The sequence below is a fragment of the Macrobrachium rosenbergii genome, chromosome 21 (genome assembly GCF_040412425.1).
Source record: "Macrobrachium rosenbergii isolate ZJJX-2024 chromosome 21, ASM4041242v1, whole genome shotgun sequence".
Taxonomy (NCBI): domain Eukaryota; kingdom Metazoa; phylum Arthropoda; class Malacostraca; order Decapoda; family Palaemonidae; genus Macrobrachium; species Macrobrachium rosenbergii.
The window spans coordinates 56,432,296-56,450,663 of record NC_089761.1 but is presented as its reverse complement, the minus strand read 5'-3'; the positions used below and the strand labels follow the sequence as shown (position 1 = coordinate 56,450,663).

The 18,368-nt window shown below is 34.6% G+C and overlaps 1 protein-coding gene across 1 annotated transcript in view; it reads right to left on the bottom strand.

Moving 5' to 3' along the window:
* LOC136850207 (uncharacterized) overlaps window positions 1-5,376 on the bottom strand; it is a 357,433-nt gene extending 352,057 nt beyond the window's left edge. The window contains exon 1 of the mRNA XM_067123844.1: window positions 5,099-5,376. The gene's annotated coding sequence lies outside the window, so the exon portion shown is untranslated. The remainder of the gene's footprint in view (window positions 1-5,098) is intronic.
* Window positions 5,377-18,368: the final 12,992 nt, after the last annotated feature.

Genomic DNA, 18,368 nt, shown 5'->3' with positions numbered 1-18,368 from the left:
GCTTGTCAAAATATTCTCTCTTATCTCTTCATGATCTTTAATTAACTTCACTATATAGATTTGAGTACTTAGCCTGTACTGATGTGGCTTCCAAAACTTCAAATCTATTTCAGCATTTAATTGTATTCTCTTGTGACCTCTTTTGCTTTAATTAATATTTTATATTACAATCCCAGGTCTCATCCGCATATTAACCAAATTATCCCCTGATATATCTTATTCATGACCTCAAAAAATGTTCCGGCAAACGTTACCATTCTCCTGATGTTATTGCACCCTCCTTTTAACAGGTATTTTCCTATTTTTCTTTGCAACAATACATACATGCTAAACACAAATACCTCTCTGCATACATGGTTTTGTCTGATCTGCTTGTCAAAATATTCTCTCTTATCTCTTCAATCTTTAATTAACTTCAAATCTTTGATTTCATTTTGCGTTCTCCATTTTCTTGTATCTTTTGCTTTAATTAATTTTTTATTACATCCCAGGTCTCATCCGATAACCCCAGTAGTTCTTTTCCAGCACACTGCTACACAGTCATGATGCTAAACGAGTCCTCATTGATTGTCTGATTCAGATGTGGCTTCCTAAATATATATATAATCTATTTATTATTTAATTGTATATATATATAAATATAAATATATATGATATATATATATATATATACACATATACAATGTGCATATATATCATATATATATAAATATATAAATACATATATATATATACACACATATACAATGTATATATATATAATATATATATATATATATATATATATATATATATATATATATATATATATATATATATATATATATATATATATATATATATATATATATGCTTTATCTGTAATGCTCGAGACGAAAATATAACATTCCTTCATTTAGGGGAAATATAAACCTGAGAAATGACGTGGGTTAGGGAAGGGTCTTTGTGAGAATACTGATGAAATACCAGATTATTAGCTTAATTCCCCATTAACAGAGTCAGACGAGAAATTTTTCCTCTCCTTAATCCTAATCGTTGCACTGGGCCTCAGTGAAGAAAAGGATCATAAATACGCTGATCATGATATTAGCAAGATCGTCAGACAATGACTATTGTTCTAATAGCTAGTATAACATTGTCATTTTAGACCTTTTATCGGCAAGTTATACTCAATGAACACTTAGTGACATAGATATAGAAATTAATAAAAAAATTTATAAAAATACAACTCTATTCATGAACCTGAATAATGAAATAATATCATGTCCACGTTGTTGCTTTGAGACAATTTCATTATTATCAAGAATACAGGATGAAATGTACAACTAAAGCCAGTATAAGCTATGATTACAGAATATTAAAAGGGGAAGAAATGCAATTCATGTTGTATAATATTCTTCATAAAGTTATCTGCAGTTAAATTATGATAAACAGTGGAATGCAACTTGCAGTCCTCATATATTTCTTGGAAATTACACTAGGACAGTCATGATTTAAAATCTAGTAGGAATTGAATTAGGCTGCAGTACAAATTTTATTTTGGTTAACCGCAAAAAGTGCAGCACCTCAAAAGGGTAAAATGTAGATTTACTGGACATTGCCTTACATCTGCTAAAAGATAATCAAAACATTCATGGACATACTCGCTGTTAGAAGAGATGTTCGTATTGCATCCATGAATAACTGTTTAGATAAGATGAATTATATTGGATTAAAATTGAAAAAAAAGCACTAATTATTACTACATATATAACTACTACACGTAAGACTCTGCTACTCGAGAGACAAAAACTACCATACCCAAAACTGCCATCGTGTCAACGGATCTTCCACTGATTAGAGGTTCAAACAAAGCTAACTTGAGAGAACGCTCGTTAATTGTACAAGCTATCTTACCCTTAAAAGATCTCTATTTCTCTTGAAAAAGTCCTTTACCTAAGACATTCTGAAGCCAAAGAATATCATCTCAAAACGAAATTTAATTAAACAGCATAGGAAATCGAATTTATTTGATCACAAACGCTAATCATATACAAACCACCGTTATTGCGGTAAAAAAATGGGAGTTGTCCAATGTAAACCATTAAAAGTCAGCAGAAAAAAGAATTAAAGTTGATGAACCATACATAAGCGTATGTCTTCCCAAGTCTGTACAGAGTTCATCACATTTTCGTCACGTCTCAAAAATGCTTAGTTGTTGTTCCAAAATCGCCATTAAATCTTCTCGTATTTCTCTTACACATATACATCACTCTGTAATTCAATTTATTTCTGATTAGAACTTTAATAATCATTTATTCTGATGACCCATGATCATCTCGCAGAATAGCGCAAACAAAATTCCCAAGGCTCTCCCTCTCGTACTGGAGGGGCTTTCTCTGATCTATAAACTTTGGTTAACACTGTAAAGGAGAGCGACCTAAACATATGTCCCCATGCGTTACAATTCGAGTTAAATGAAAAAATATGGCGATTCGCTTTATTCCAGTCTCCTACGACAAGGCAACATTTCTAGTTTTAACAGAATATGTTGCCTCTGCAGAGCTATACACGCTATTCATAATATAAAGCCTGTGTTTTTTTACTGAATAATTTACTCGGTTTACTACACATATCTAAAATCTTAACGCTTCCGTGAGGGTCAAAAACATGCGTAAAAAATTGTAAATCATATCTCGAATCTTACATCTAAAACTACTTGGAAACATAAGATTAAGATGATTAGAGATAAAATATACTGAAGCCCTAGAATCCCTGTACTAGCAAGATCTCATTACTTCGCATTATGGCATTCAAAGTATAAAAATGCTATCGTCATAAGCATAAGAGTAAAACACTGCCTTTTTTGTCAAGTTTCGTAAATTTCCTCGAGGTATGTCCTTGGCTGTGATACAGAGGCAAAACTGTGGCTCTACGGCATTTCTACGCATGAGTATTGTTTACATGGCCCTTGTCATATCTTTATTCTATTTAAATCAATAACCATGATAGGAGTATGGTACTCCATAATCCCTATAATTCTATAAAAGGTCTTAACAACGTAAAAACAAAAAAAAAAAAAAATTAAGAATAAATTAATATCCATAAGTATATATATCTACCTTCCAACTGCCAAAATTGTAATCTGACAATGAACACAGACCTTCAACTTGTTACACTGAAGGCAGAGAGGCCTGCCACTGTGCAGCCAAAGTGCATGCTTGTTCGTACTAGAAAAAATGTAATCACAAGTAATCAGTAACTTAAAAATTTAATAATCCCATTTACCTTCATACCTACCTGCTCTTTGTGAGCATTATACTGTTAATATCACACTCCAGCTTTACCTTACGATGAAAATCAACCTCATAAAATGCTAATGAAGTAGATAGGTTGATAATGAGTGTTGGAAATTCGTCTGTTAAGAGCATTTTCCGCTTCATTTCGTTTATTTTATATATGCATTATAGACATATATATGTATGTATGTTGGTATGTATTTATGTATGTTTGTATGTATATGTGTGTATGTATGCATGCATGCATGTACATGTGTAAATATATATATACATATATATATATATATATATATATATATATATATATATATATATATATATATATATATATATATATATATATATATATATATATATATATATATATATATCTGCAAACAAATATATAGGTTTTCTTCGCAAATAAACATTACATGAATATGAATCGAACTAACAAAACACGAGAATTCCGAATACCGCTGCTTACAACGCACTGCTTCGTGGCCAAACATTTATGACTGATTTTAAGAAATTATATTCGCTTCAAGAGCTCACAAGCACACACACACACACACACGCACAGAGAGAGAGAGAGAGAGAGAGAGAGAGAGAGAGAGAGAGAGAGAGATTCATTATAAATTCCTCTCAAACACGTGGTAAATGGCGGTTATCAACACAAATTTTCCTGTCATCATTAACTAATCTAACTTTTACAATTTACATGCATCGTTATAGGCCTAGAGAATCCATTTTTTTTTTATCCTATCATGACTACAATATCTGCGTAGTGTACCATTATATATACGATTGCAAACGCGTAATAACAATTCTGATTAAATTCATATGAAAAACAGAAACAAAAAACACTTGCTTTCAATGTGAATATCACAGGCTGACGGATAATTCAAAACTCCGAGTAACCTATATATGGAAAGACCAACGTACAGAAAATACCTAACCAAGAATACGGTAAACTGCTGGTTATCAACCTTCACACCTGTGACTTTAATTTTTGACAAAGTATAAAGAAAATCAGGAAAACTGCATGTTCCCCATGCATTAGTCACATCACCTTTGGTAATCGTCAGGGCAAATGCATTTGTAAAATCTGTAACAGGTGTTACAGGCGTTACACTGGGGGAACGAGACACCGGAGGAGTTATAAGATAAAAAAAAAAATAATTCCTCTTCTGAAAAACTTCAATCCTCATATTGGCGGAAAGAATCCAGAAATATCACATCCATAAATCTCCACAAAACACGTATGCGGCCAAAGCTGCATTTATTTTCAGAAAAAGGCACAAACTTCAAAAAAATTAATAAATAAAATGGAAAATAGCACACTGTCGAAAACCGTTTTTAATACTTACTTACTGAATTTTAACATATGTCCCTATCAAAGATTATCACACGCCACAATGAAACAGGTAGCAGACTTAGTAAAGGCGCATTAAAACAGAGGATCGAAGACACGAGGCTGAATTATCATTTTCATTGGTTTCTTCAAATAGCCATCTTTCCTGGGTGATAAACTGATACACTTCCCCTTACAAAACTAATCTCGGTCTAACCACTCCAGACAGAACACTGTAACGGAACAAATGAAGACACATGTCCTCGGAGATGATAATGCACTATTTGCAACCGTGCCGTCGTCACAAATAATCAATTTCACAGACGTACATTTATATTATAGAATTGGGATTTTCCTTTTCCAATTTCAATAACATGATAAATCTAGTCTGGAGATAAAGAAAGACATGTAGTGTAGAAGCCTCATAGCGGCTCACATAACGACAAACTGAACAGACGCGAGATCAACATTCACACACTACACTCACACATTCAGCGTGGCTGAACCACAATTCGGTGCCAAGCCGGAATCTATCCGACTTGGAGCTTCCTCCTAAGGGGTTCCAGGTCGCTCACCGAAACAAGTTCAGTATCCAAGGAGAGGCTTAGGACGAATTTCAACCGGTCGGCCAAATATACGCTCTACACCCACTCAACTCGGCTTCTGCCAGGTGACTGAGGCTGGTGGGCTGAGTGAACCGCTCTCTCATCTCCCTTTCTCTCTATCTCTCACTCCATATCTCTCTCTCTCTCTCTCTCTCTCTCTCTCTCTCTCTCGCCCACTGCCATCGTCATGGTCTCTCACATCACAGACACATCACGGAATGCTTCTCTCTCTCTCTCTCTCTCTCTCTCTCTCTCTCTCTCTCTCTCTCTCTCTCTCTCTCATGGATTTCTCTATCTTCCATGGATTTAATTGCGAAGGCGTACAGATATGTATAAAAATGAAACTAGCAACCGTTTTTATACATGCATATTTGCATGTTATAAATAACAGAACTAATTCGTGCAAACTTCCTGTTTATATATATATATATATATATATATATATATATATATATATATATATATATATATATATATATATATATATATATATATATATATATATCTCGTTACGAACCAGGTCTCTTGTATGTAATAATCACAGGTACAGAAATAACGAGATATCAGCATAAGCACGAATAAAAAAATTGATTTTTTATTGCACTTCTAAACGCGAATAATTTTAAACCTTAACGCAGACGTTGCTGTTAGATCAAATAAATAAATAAATAAATACAGGTTCAATCAGAGGTTTAAAATATGGGAACTAAAGTAATGTATACACACACACACACACACACACACACACATATATATATATATATATATATATATATATATATATATATATATGTGTATATATATATATGTGTGTGTGTGTATACATACATACATACATGAAATATGCAAAACTTTAACATACGGATGTTACCTTGCTATTAATTTACAAACATAACATATATGACTTCAATTTTAATCTAATAAAAAATGCATTTCAAGAGTCCTTGCATCCAAATCAACGTCCAAACCTCCGAGATTATGGGCTCAAAAGTTTTTACCAATACAACCAATTGGCATCATCAACTGAGAGAGAGAGAGAGAGAGAGAGAGAGAGAGAGAGAGAGAGAGAATGGAAATTGCTGAAATGGCTAAATAACCGTTTTAATAGGAAGGCCAATGACCTTTACTATCAAATAACTGCTTCTATTTATTTATCCGTTTTCATAAGACCTTGTGAAAAATGACGGAGGTTGGAAAACTAACGGAAAGATGTCTGCCCATACTGCACTCCGGCTCTGCTCACCCAACCATATAGTGTGTGTGTGTGTGTGTTATCCTTCATGGCTGAATTGTCTTAATAGTTTATCACCTTTCTTTACCTGTTGCTTAACTGTTAGTCCTTTATTTACAACAATACAATTCATTCTGGTGACACTAAGGATCAATATAGCGTGGACGATCTTCAGGGCGACACACTGCAGCACAGTTGAACCGATCTGTTTTTGGTAAAGTGAGTTCATAAGTGGATGAAGTCTTAAAAAACATAGATTACGACGTGAAATTCTACTCTCGGGCGTGTCAGGCAGAAACTTCTTTGTATAATAGACATGAAAAGTGGTAATCAAACTGACCCGAGAGAACAGCGTATGTCTACGTGGGTCGACTTTTGTGAAAATCCTAAAAAAAAAGTTTTACCAAAATTGTGATCCAATTTAAAAATAATTAGATACGCCTAGTTAAATGGTCTGCTTTGATTTGGGGCACCCATACTTCTAGCTGTCAATATATATCGGAGGCTTCAGATTAAGATACAGATAACTGGGTTTAAGCTCGCCTTGTCTTGAACTGCAACTAAAAGAAGTAAAATAAAAATATACTGACACATGAGTATTAGCATAGGTTTCGGCCCGTTCTTGTGCGTGAATCCTAAGCCCTTAAACAAACACTTTCACTGCTGAAGTTGACACATAGGCCTGACAGGTCAGTCTTATTACTATGGAGACTTCAGGGGTCAATACCTCCTAAACAATTTTTTTCAATAAAAATAATCCACCAGCTTCCTTTTACAAAATCATACAAGCATACAGGAGCAAATGGCCTACAAATTTTCAGCAGTTACCATTGCTTGCTTCGGCTTAGGTTTGCCTCTTGCGAAGGGCAAAGTTATCGCAGCAGATTCCACTCGAGCTGCATGACATTAGTCACATCACAGGCGCAATCAAAAGTCAAACTGTTTCAAAGTGAGCTGACCACACGCTGTCCCGCACTCGGTCCCTCACATCCAACAAGGAGAATTACGTATTCCTCCGCGGCGACCGAATTAATAGTTGAATAAGCTCGATAACGGCTCTTCCTTTGACACAACTCAACACTGTCTTTATTTTTAAATTAAAAAAAAACGCCAAATTCGCTAAGACAACGAGAATAAACAGGTAATCAATAACTGCATTAATGTTTCGATCACCAGAATATACTCAATTGCCGTTTGATAATAGGATAGGCTAAAAAGGGACTTTGAAGGGGCATAATGGCAAATAAGTCTGCTGCCATGCCTCCCCCGTTCTGACTACAGTCCATATACACTGCAAAGTAACCAACACATTTTTATTCCAGCCAAAAACAAGGAATATTTTATGACTTATCAGTAATGAGAAGACAGAAAAAGTGAAAATAAACAACATCGCTGGAGTCTGTCAAAAAGTTTTGCTTTGCGTTTACAGCTTCATGAGTAGGTAATTAAAGTATGTTTAAGAGCGGAAACGGAGAGGTAAGAATAATAAATTAAAACAAGCGCACACGGTGTGCATGTCTATGCAGATTTCACCATCAATCTAAAGATCGTTAATTTAGTCCTTCTAATTTCTTTACTGTAAGATTAGCTATTATGATGTTCCTTTTATTCGTCACGTGGATAAGCATAAATAGAGTTTGCAAGGTTCATTCGTTAACGGCTGAATCTAGGGGCTGACGTTTCTGTGCAGCAAAATTCCTCAGCCTCCGCTGCGTCATATAACTACACAACGGGATCCTATCACCATAGCATCGAGATCCCTGCACCTTGTGCATCGCTCATTAAATATATTGAAAGTACTTCCTTTCTTACTTACTCCCACAACATTTTCAAGAAAATAACATCCACCATTCATTGCACGTGGCTAACCTCTTCAACCTCTTTTCACCTGTACTAACCTTCTCCAACATGCACGTTGTATTCCACCATATTACACAGACTATTTACCTTTAAACTTATCATCCCCATCACTTCCAAAAGAGGCCCGTCACTCATATACACATATGTACAAGCATACATACATATATATACTGTATATATATCAGAGAGAGAGAGAGAGAGAGAGAGAGAGAGAGAGAGCCAACGAACCCTTGGGAATCAGAGAGACCCACAGATCTCTGGGATTTATGTTTCAACTGCTAAGACAGCAGTTTCCACGATACAGAACGAAAAACAAACAAACGGACATGACTGATTTAAAAATCACAAAACCGTGGTTTAGAGGAACAAAGCTTTATGTAAGTCAAAATGCTAGTATGTGTGTGCATCATTATATATATATATATATATATATATATATATATATATATATATATATATATATATATATATATATATATATATATATATATATATATATATACACACACAAATATACCTGTATATATATTTATGTGTATATACATAATACACACACATGTAAATACACACTCACCTACCACACGGTTCTTCACAAGACGGGTGGTTCAAAGGGTACACAATTTACAGAGTAAGTCAACAGTCGCAAAATGGCCAACACTGAATTTAGGATCGTGTTAGCTCAGTGATTTCACCTGGATTTAAACTCCGGTGGTCTAAAGCTCAAACTCGCTTGATAGACTTCACCAGGAATAAGACCATGCCGTCTCTGTGAACAAGGGCAAGGGAAGGGAGGGTTGGGGGAGGGCGAGCCTGATGAGTTGTCAGCAGCCACTTTCTAGTTTCCTCAGGTCCATGCCTGGGTGGAGAGGGGGCTTGGGAGCTGACCATATATATATACAGAGTGTATATATATATATATATATATATATATATATATATATATATATATATATATATATATATATATATATATATATATATATATATATAAATACATAAAATATACAGAACTTTAACATACGGACGTTAACTTGCTACTTAATTTACTGAAGTTAACTGCTTCACGACTTCAATCTGTGAAAGAACCCCGGGTTCAATTTCAGATCGAGCCTAAGCTTCTCATTCAAGGTCGATAAAATTCACTTTTTTAAAGGTTTAAAGGTTGCCTATGAACTGCAGAAGCAAAAGACAGATCATTGCGTTGTTACACAATATCCTAAAGACCTACCAAACACACGTATGATTATATATATATATATATATATATATATATATATATATATATATATATATATATATATATATATATATATTATCATACGTGTGTGTGTTAGGTATATATATGTATGTACATGTGTGTGTATACATATATATACAGATATATATATATATATATATATATATATATATATATATATATATATATATATATATATATATATATATATATATATATATATATATATATCATAAGCGTGTGTGTTATGTGTTTAGGATATTGTGTAACAACGCAATGATTTGTTTTTTGCTTCTGCAGTTGACAGGTAACCTTTAAAACCTTTTACAAAAGTTAATTTTATCGACCTTGAATGAGAATCTTTGGCTCGATCTGAAATTGAACCCAGGGTTCTTTCACAGATGAGGCCGAATGCCCCAACTACTAAACCAGAAGTATCCTTAATTAAAAAAAAATTGATGTATCAATGTAGTTCAGTAGCAGAACACTGGGCTACCAGCGTCAACAAGGGTCAAGAAAAGGACAGCGTTATTATTTAGAACTGACGGGTAATTTCATTTCAAAGCTCCCCTGTGTATTAGAACATCTGAAACAGCTTTTTCATTATTAGATGAACAATCGTGAATACATTACCGTATGAAACGCACGTACAACATACACTTGTGAGGTAGGTGTACCGCATAGACTATTACTGCGCATTTCAGAATAAAAAAAAACGCGAAAATACTATTAATAACTGAAAATACATAAAGGACTCGTGTACTGTACCTCTGTTAAGTATAAAGATTACACACACACACACACACTTACACACACACTACATCTCTGCACTTACAACACTTATTATTTAAGAATCAATTTTCAACAAATCACTGTCAATGAGGAATGAATAAAGTTTCAAATTATTTTAGTAAAAAAACGCCTTCAGACATTCGCTTACCAGGTATTTTTCCCAAAAAACCACGGCTCCCATTAAAACTTGAAAAACAGGTGTTCCAAATACACAAGGCCAAAATGGCTTATATCGCACGTAAATGGTCTCCTTAATGGTTTCTTCGCAGTAAATGGATAAAAAAGTAAATGAGCTCAAAGATGGGTAAGGATTAAAGAAATACTTCCTTAAACAAAACAAAACCAATAACGGCAAGACGTACACTTCACTGTATTACTCTTAAAATTACAATGTTTTCAGCAGAAGCTGCTCCAGTTTCCTTAACAATTACACCAGAGATGAGGAAACTAAAGTGTAATTATCAGCTGTATACACTCTAAATATCTCAAAATTCAACAAGTAGTACATAAGGAATGTTATATATCTATATACAGATGCACACGCGCACGCACACACATATATATATATATATATACTGTATGTATCTATGTACAGTATGTATATATATATATATCTATATACACATTCACACACTCATATACTGTATATACTGTATATATATATGCATATGTATATAAATATATGTATGTATGTATGTATGTATGTATATATGTATATATATATATATATATATATATATATATATATATATATATATATATATATATATATATATATATATATATATATATATCATGGGTCACATTCATTAGTACTATGGAATAAACCGCCATAAAGTTCTCAGTTTATTGGTCTGCTGAATGGGAATTCCAGGAACATCCTGAATAATGCAACACAAAAAATAAAATTAGAGAATTCTCTTTGCTCCTTCTAATGAGTTTCGACCACAGGTGACGAGAAGACACGAGCTAAGAGCTGACCCAACGCGTTTTATCCCCCCACACACGCATATATATATATATATATATATATATATATATATATATATATATATATATATATATAAAACAACTTCCCAGGTGAGAGCAAAGCCATGAACCTTCCAACATTATCAAAAGGTACACAAAAGGCAGGTAAAACTTCCAAAGAACCCAAAGGAACTCGCTTTGAAGAGAGACGTGGAGTGCAACAGAAAGAGAATTCAGAGAGGAGGAAGACGAAAAATGAAGTGACAAAAAAAAAAAAGAAAACTTAAAATAAATTCAAACCCTTTTTCACTTTCGACTTAAAAGTGGAGGAATGGGCAAAGTTACTGGCAACGACTTCTCTCTTTCCTTCCATGGCACGGGATTATTTATCTCAAGACTCATGGAGGTACTCGGAATAGCATATGTTGCACCCGGGCTCTCTCTCTCTCTCTCTCTCTCTCTCTCTCTCTCTCTCTCTCTCTCTCTCTCTCTCTCTCGGATCATCACAATATTATTATCAGAAAATCTATTACAACAATATTATCATCATGAAAATCTATTACAAGTTTTTCTCATAATAAAACTTTAGCACGTAAACATCATAAACAGCAATTGTTTTGAAGCATTTCCAACCACTGGCATTCCCTTCACAGCTCCGTCATTTATATACCTTCTTTTCCCATTAATAGACAGCCATTGAATCCAAGTACCGTTATTTCGGCAAGACATCGTAATAAATGAACCTCGTTGCATATGAAAGTGTTCCTTTCGACGCTGTAATAGGATTTCTACCAGACAAAAATCACTCTATTCCACCTCTGACTTTTATCCTGGTTTCTGCAAACACTCCCACTTATCACTAAATCTCCCTCTCTACCTTTTACCATGATCCTTATTTCGGACTGTATCATCTCTCTTTACCAAGTCTTTTTATATAAATAACACATCCCCATACAACAAAAAAAAGCGTCTTAAGTTTTCTTCTTCCCTCACACTTCCTCAAGCAACTTCTACCCTTTCGCTTCAATCCTTCATTGAAGGAACTTCTCCCGCTGCATTTCCCCAACCAATATCTGCCCCTACGTCTCCAGCTTCATTTTCTTCCCTTGCACATCCCTGTGCAACCTCTTACACGTTACGTCTTCCTGCAATGTCTTCCTTTACACTTCCACTCAACTTCATGCAACTTACTCCTATGCATATCCCCTTCCACTTCTCCATGCAACTTCTACCCTAAAAGTTGCACCCAAGCATCCTTTGTATTGCTGAGCTCCTCCTCCTCCTCCTCCTCCTCCTCCTCCTCCCTCCTCCTCCTCCTCCTCCACATCTTGAACACTCCACTCCAATGATAAACAAATTCCAGAACTCCCCAGCATTTACTCTGGGAGTTTCCTTTGATATCACGAGAGTTTATGCTAAAAGCTCATCTTAATTTCCACTTTCCGATTTATGAACATTCCTGAAAGCCCCTCCTGATATACTATTTATTCCAAAGCTGCAAGTTACGTCGTCCTGAACTCAAAAAAAGAGAGATGTACGAGGAGAAAGCAACCAGCAATTTGGATGCTATTTATTTTCTACTGAATGCTCAACAAATTTTGTTCTTCGAGCGTAAGTAAGCCATGTGTACGGCATTCTTAAGTGTGCATATATGTGTGTATGTATGTATGTCCGTAAACGTCGTTTGGTTATACAAACATACATATATCTACGGATTTTACTTACGAATCCTCGCGTATGTGTGTAAAAATTTAATATATATGTGTGCCGGCTGAAACATTCGCATGCACGCAAGTACACACGCACTCAGAATACAAGCATACACATTTTGAAGAGAGACAATGAGTATGAATACACTATGTGTAAAGAGAGACAGATAGTATGAATACACTCTTTTATAACGGCCAAAACAACCTGAGTGAATTGATGAAGCAGACTTATTCTACCCGAACAACTGTCATCATATTTGTATTCATCCATTCACTAAATGAAGACTAAAAGGAATAATTCTGCTAATAATACTTCTGTAAGCAATTAAACATTCACTGGAGGTATTCTGTGATGCCATTACTTAGACACATACAGGATCAACTAATCCAGTTATGGTAAAACAGCTTTCAACATTACAAACACTATGGAATTTGGAAACTGGAAGCTAGATATGTACAGATTTGTCTCCGGTTACATATACGAATATCAATATTCTTCTTGGCTAAATTCTTTATACCAAACAATCTACTGTATCTTTCTGTTTACTGTCATTGGACCTAATCCTCGAGCCTACTGCATTCTTAGGTCCTATACTCTTCCAATAGAAGTCTGCACATTTTAAAAAATAAAATATGAAATTTTAACACAATAAAATCACAGCATCGAATATTTTGAAAATCCGGGCCCACAGAACGGAGGGCGCAATTTAAAAAATGACGAAGTTATCATGAACCGAGTGTCTGAACGGTGCAGTCTACGGAAAATGAAAACCATATTTCATTTACTTGGTTCACTCATTCCATCAGCGCCACACCTCCGAAGGAAATGTTTGAAGCAAGTAGAACCACTCTTGGAACTTCCCTTCCTGAAAATCAAGTAATGAGAACGAATACAACACGGCAATGCATACGCAAGCAAACGGTAAACTTTACTTACGCGTGCAATACAATCATCAAAGAACTGACTACATGCAGTAAGTGTAAAAGATGAGGGTAAAACAAAATGTATTAACAAGTCAAACTGCTGAATAACGATGAATACTAAGAGTCTAGAACAACAAACGTCAGCTATGTTTACTAAAAAGGTGGGGCATGAATTTATATCTAACATCAATTTGTCTCAAAAAGTACTACTACAATTTTGTACGGGATGAACACGGCTCACCAAACTAGAATCATTACTACTACTACTTCTACTAAAGAACTGTCGAACATTACCGGGCACGGTGCGCATGCGGCTTTCGACGTCCAAAACACCTCTCCTTTTGCACCTCCTCCAAATTTACCCAACAACACGATGACCAAACCATACGATCACATACATTTGCTGTCTATAAGGATCCCTTTAATAAAACCCTGATTAATTTGATCTCATTACGCGATATTTAGGCTGCCAAGCATATAACTCGGTAACTTTAGGCCATTCAAGGCTTAAGGTAGTGAAAAGAGGGTACTGGAGTGGTATGACCGCAATAAAACCAGGGATATGACGTACAAGGATCTAAAGGTGGAGAAAACCTTAGAATCGCACTAAAAAATAAGTCTGGTGGAATGGACAGCACGACTGAAGAAAGGAAGCAGAAATGGGAGTAAAGTAAATGGCCAATAAGTGGATGCAGCTAGGGGTCGAAGGGACGCTGAAAGCACCCTTAGTAATGCCTACAGTGCACCATGTGAGGTGACTGATGGCACTAACTTCTCTCCAATAAATCTGCTCTCTCTCTCTCTCTAAATCTCTCTCTCTCTCTCTCTCTCTCTCTCTCTCTCTCTCTCTATATATATATATATATATATATATATATATATATATATATATATATATATATATATATATATATATATATATATATATGCATATACATATACACACACAAAAGGAAATACGGATTCTCATATCATCAACAACAGACTACTACGAACCACACTTCCTATTTTTAGGCCTAACTATAATATAAGTATAGTTTCAAAATCACGTATTTATTTACCACAGAGGCACTGTTACTCTTGGCCAAGGAACTCTCAAAGTACCATGAAACTATCCGGCTATTTATACGCATAACGAAAACACAGTTACATAGATGAACGTACATACATGTATATCTTAAAAATAAAAAACATGTTTGAGCCCATTCAAGTTTTTATTTCCCAGGCGATTCACCGGAACCACCGCCCGTATGGGAGAAAAAAGGTAAGCCTACTTTTGCATCAAACCCACTCCTCCACCCGGACGCAAAATTCAAAAATATCTCTATTTAGTTTGTACGTCTCAGGCTGAGCGTGTAATAGGAACGGCTCGGATGAGGATCTGCAGCATTCATCCGTGAGGATGGGAAAAGAGATTGGCCTGCCGGGTGTCTTTTGTTTGTGCCAGACCCAAGACAAAATGCCCGAAGGAAAATAACAAACACCCGCTTGCATGCGCCGGAAAATCCACCGGAATATTCCACTTTCCGTTTGCGTGACTACGGGCGATGGTGCGCCACTCTGGGTGTGTGTGTGTTCGTGTGTGTTCGTGTGTGTTCGTGTGCGTGTGTGTGTGTGTGCGCGCGCGCTAAATTACTGGGAACTCACTATATATTATATTTTTTTTTTTTTTTTTTTTTTTGCATATTCAATGACCAAATTCGTGTGCGAGTACAAAAGTACGAGGCTGTCTTCCATTTCTTTATGTATGTGCTTATATCTACCAACAATCACTTTCGTACTTTCTGGTGATCTTTTAAATATGAAATCTTCTCTTTTCCCTTGCCAGACGTTGCCACGCTTCGACTTCGAAATAGTATTTTGTTATTTTGTGTTTAGTAATTCGTTAGGACTTCTCGTATACGATATACCTTTTGTACTTTTTCTCTCTCAAGGCTCTGAGTAGGTAAAACATCACAAAGTTGACATTCATATTCGTATTGTGTATTCGGATTTAATGGATTTACATACATGCATTGATACAATAGTCATTGCCTTATACGGAGCTGGTTTATCAAGGTCTCATTTTATTATTCAAAATACTTGGCTATTGTCGTGTCAGTTGAGTGATTTATATATATGTATATATACATATATTTACATATATATAAATGTATATATACACGTATGTATGTATGTATATATACATATACATACATATATATATATATATATGTATGTATATGTAAGTATATGTATATATATATACATACATACATACATACGTTATATATACATATATAAGTATATGTACTTATATGTATATATACATACATATATATATATATATATATATATATATATATATATATATATATATATATATATATAAATTACTCAACTGACACAATAGCCAAGTATTATGAATAATAAAAAGAAACATCGATAAACCAGCTCCGCACAAGGCAATAACTATTGTATCAATGCATGTATGTAAATCCATTAAAGCTGAATACACAACACGAATATGAATGTCAACGTTGTGATGGTTTACCTACTCAGAGCCTTGACAGAAAAAATCAAAAAGGCATATCGTGCAAGAAAAATCATAACGAATTACTAAGCACAAAATAACAGAGTGCTATTTCGAAGTCGAAACGTGGCAACATCGGGCAGGGGAAAAGAAATGATTTCATATTTAAATAGATCACCAGAACGCTGGATACCCAGGACCGGTAAGATACTTAACTTCCAACTAATTAAAAGAGATTAGGTTCGGCAAAGGGACTGGTGACGCCTCAAGATATTTATAATTTAGGAAAATGATAAGAGATGAGATTTCAAACAAATATCTCTCAAAAATCATGTTACTTACAAGTAATAATATTCTGTAGTCGTCTTATTAATTAATAAACAATTTACACACACACACACATAAAAGAACGCATAAAATCAAGGATTTTCCATTAGTGCCTTTAGCATTTTTGTCAGCTTTCTAGCTACACAGACGTTAATGACTGTTGCAGCAAAACTTCCAGAAGCTGAAAACTCTTTGGCAATAAGAACAAAAGAATTGTATTATAAGTGGTTTCACTTGACATTCGCTTACGAAGGTCATAACCTTTACCCTCCACATGGAATATTTATTCGTATATCTCAAAGACCGATGAAGACCAAGACCTTGAGGGTGTAAATGTCAATAATTGCACAACAATCACGAGAACCAGTCCCGCTACAGATTTTGCTTTCTTTCGATCATTATTTGCAATTAACATACTAATTCATTTGTTCAAAAGACATTCACTTACAATTACCCAAATAAGGGCAGAATCATCTCCTGGTCCCTCATACATGAAGTTTGGGGTGCCCTGAAATGAGCAAAACTTCAGCCGATGTAACTAACTTGTTAACTAACCATTAAGTAATGTTTTATTGGTTTACTATCCGTAAAAGTGTTTTCTATAAATCTTCCATTGCTATATTTACGGTGCTATTTTTTTATCACTGAGAGTTTTTACATCCCTTTTTAAGCAATTTTTCAATTGCTTACAGCTAAAATAAAAATGTGTTTTTACACAAAAAATGAAAATCATTCTCATTGTCTATACACGAAAATATATGAAATATCAATTGAATCACAACAGTCTATAGTAATCATTGCGTAACGATAATGTATTCCACGTAAAATTCGAGACAAAATAAATCACCGATAATGAAAAAATATGTACACACTGCCCTCCGGCTTACAAAATACTTATTCAGTGAGTAACTATGATTCTTCATTACACAAATGAGAAATTGAAAATAAAGAGGGGATAAGATATACTCTTTTACTAACAATTTTCTCATGCGATGTGTAACAATATACAATTAGAGGCGTAATACTAACTTGATTAATTTCCTCCAGTGTCGAAATTGACCTCGTATTGTACGAGAACGTTTTTGTATCAATATCCTCAAAATAAAATCGGCATGAACTGAAAAAAATTCACCAGGAAAAAAGGATAAATCACCGATAGCCGGTATGTAATTTTCACTAACATGACCGTTATTATCTCATATATCTGAGATGAATTACGTGAATTAAATTATATTAGCAGCGGCGTTTCTGCTTGTGATAAAAGTCTTCTAAGCCACTGAATGTTTCAAACCGTTTTGTCATGTAATGAATTGCATTCAGAATATCTAAAGTTTTCACAAACGCTGAGGTCTACATGTAACTTTGGACACCATTAAATAATATTCCTGGAAACGCATACGGTGGGCAGACTTTTTAACCATCTAACGAAATCTTTTGACTGATAGTCACAGTCAACTATTACTTTTACAAATCTTTATGCTTCTAACTTTCAACCCTGTCAACCTACTTCTCACTAACCTAACTCTCCTTATAATGTTCTAATGAAATCTGCAGTTTCTTATACACATATTTTGATATAGCTAAATGGTAA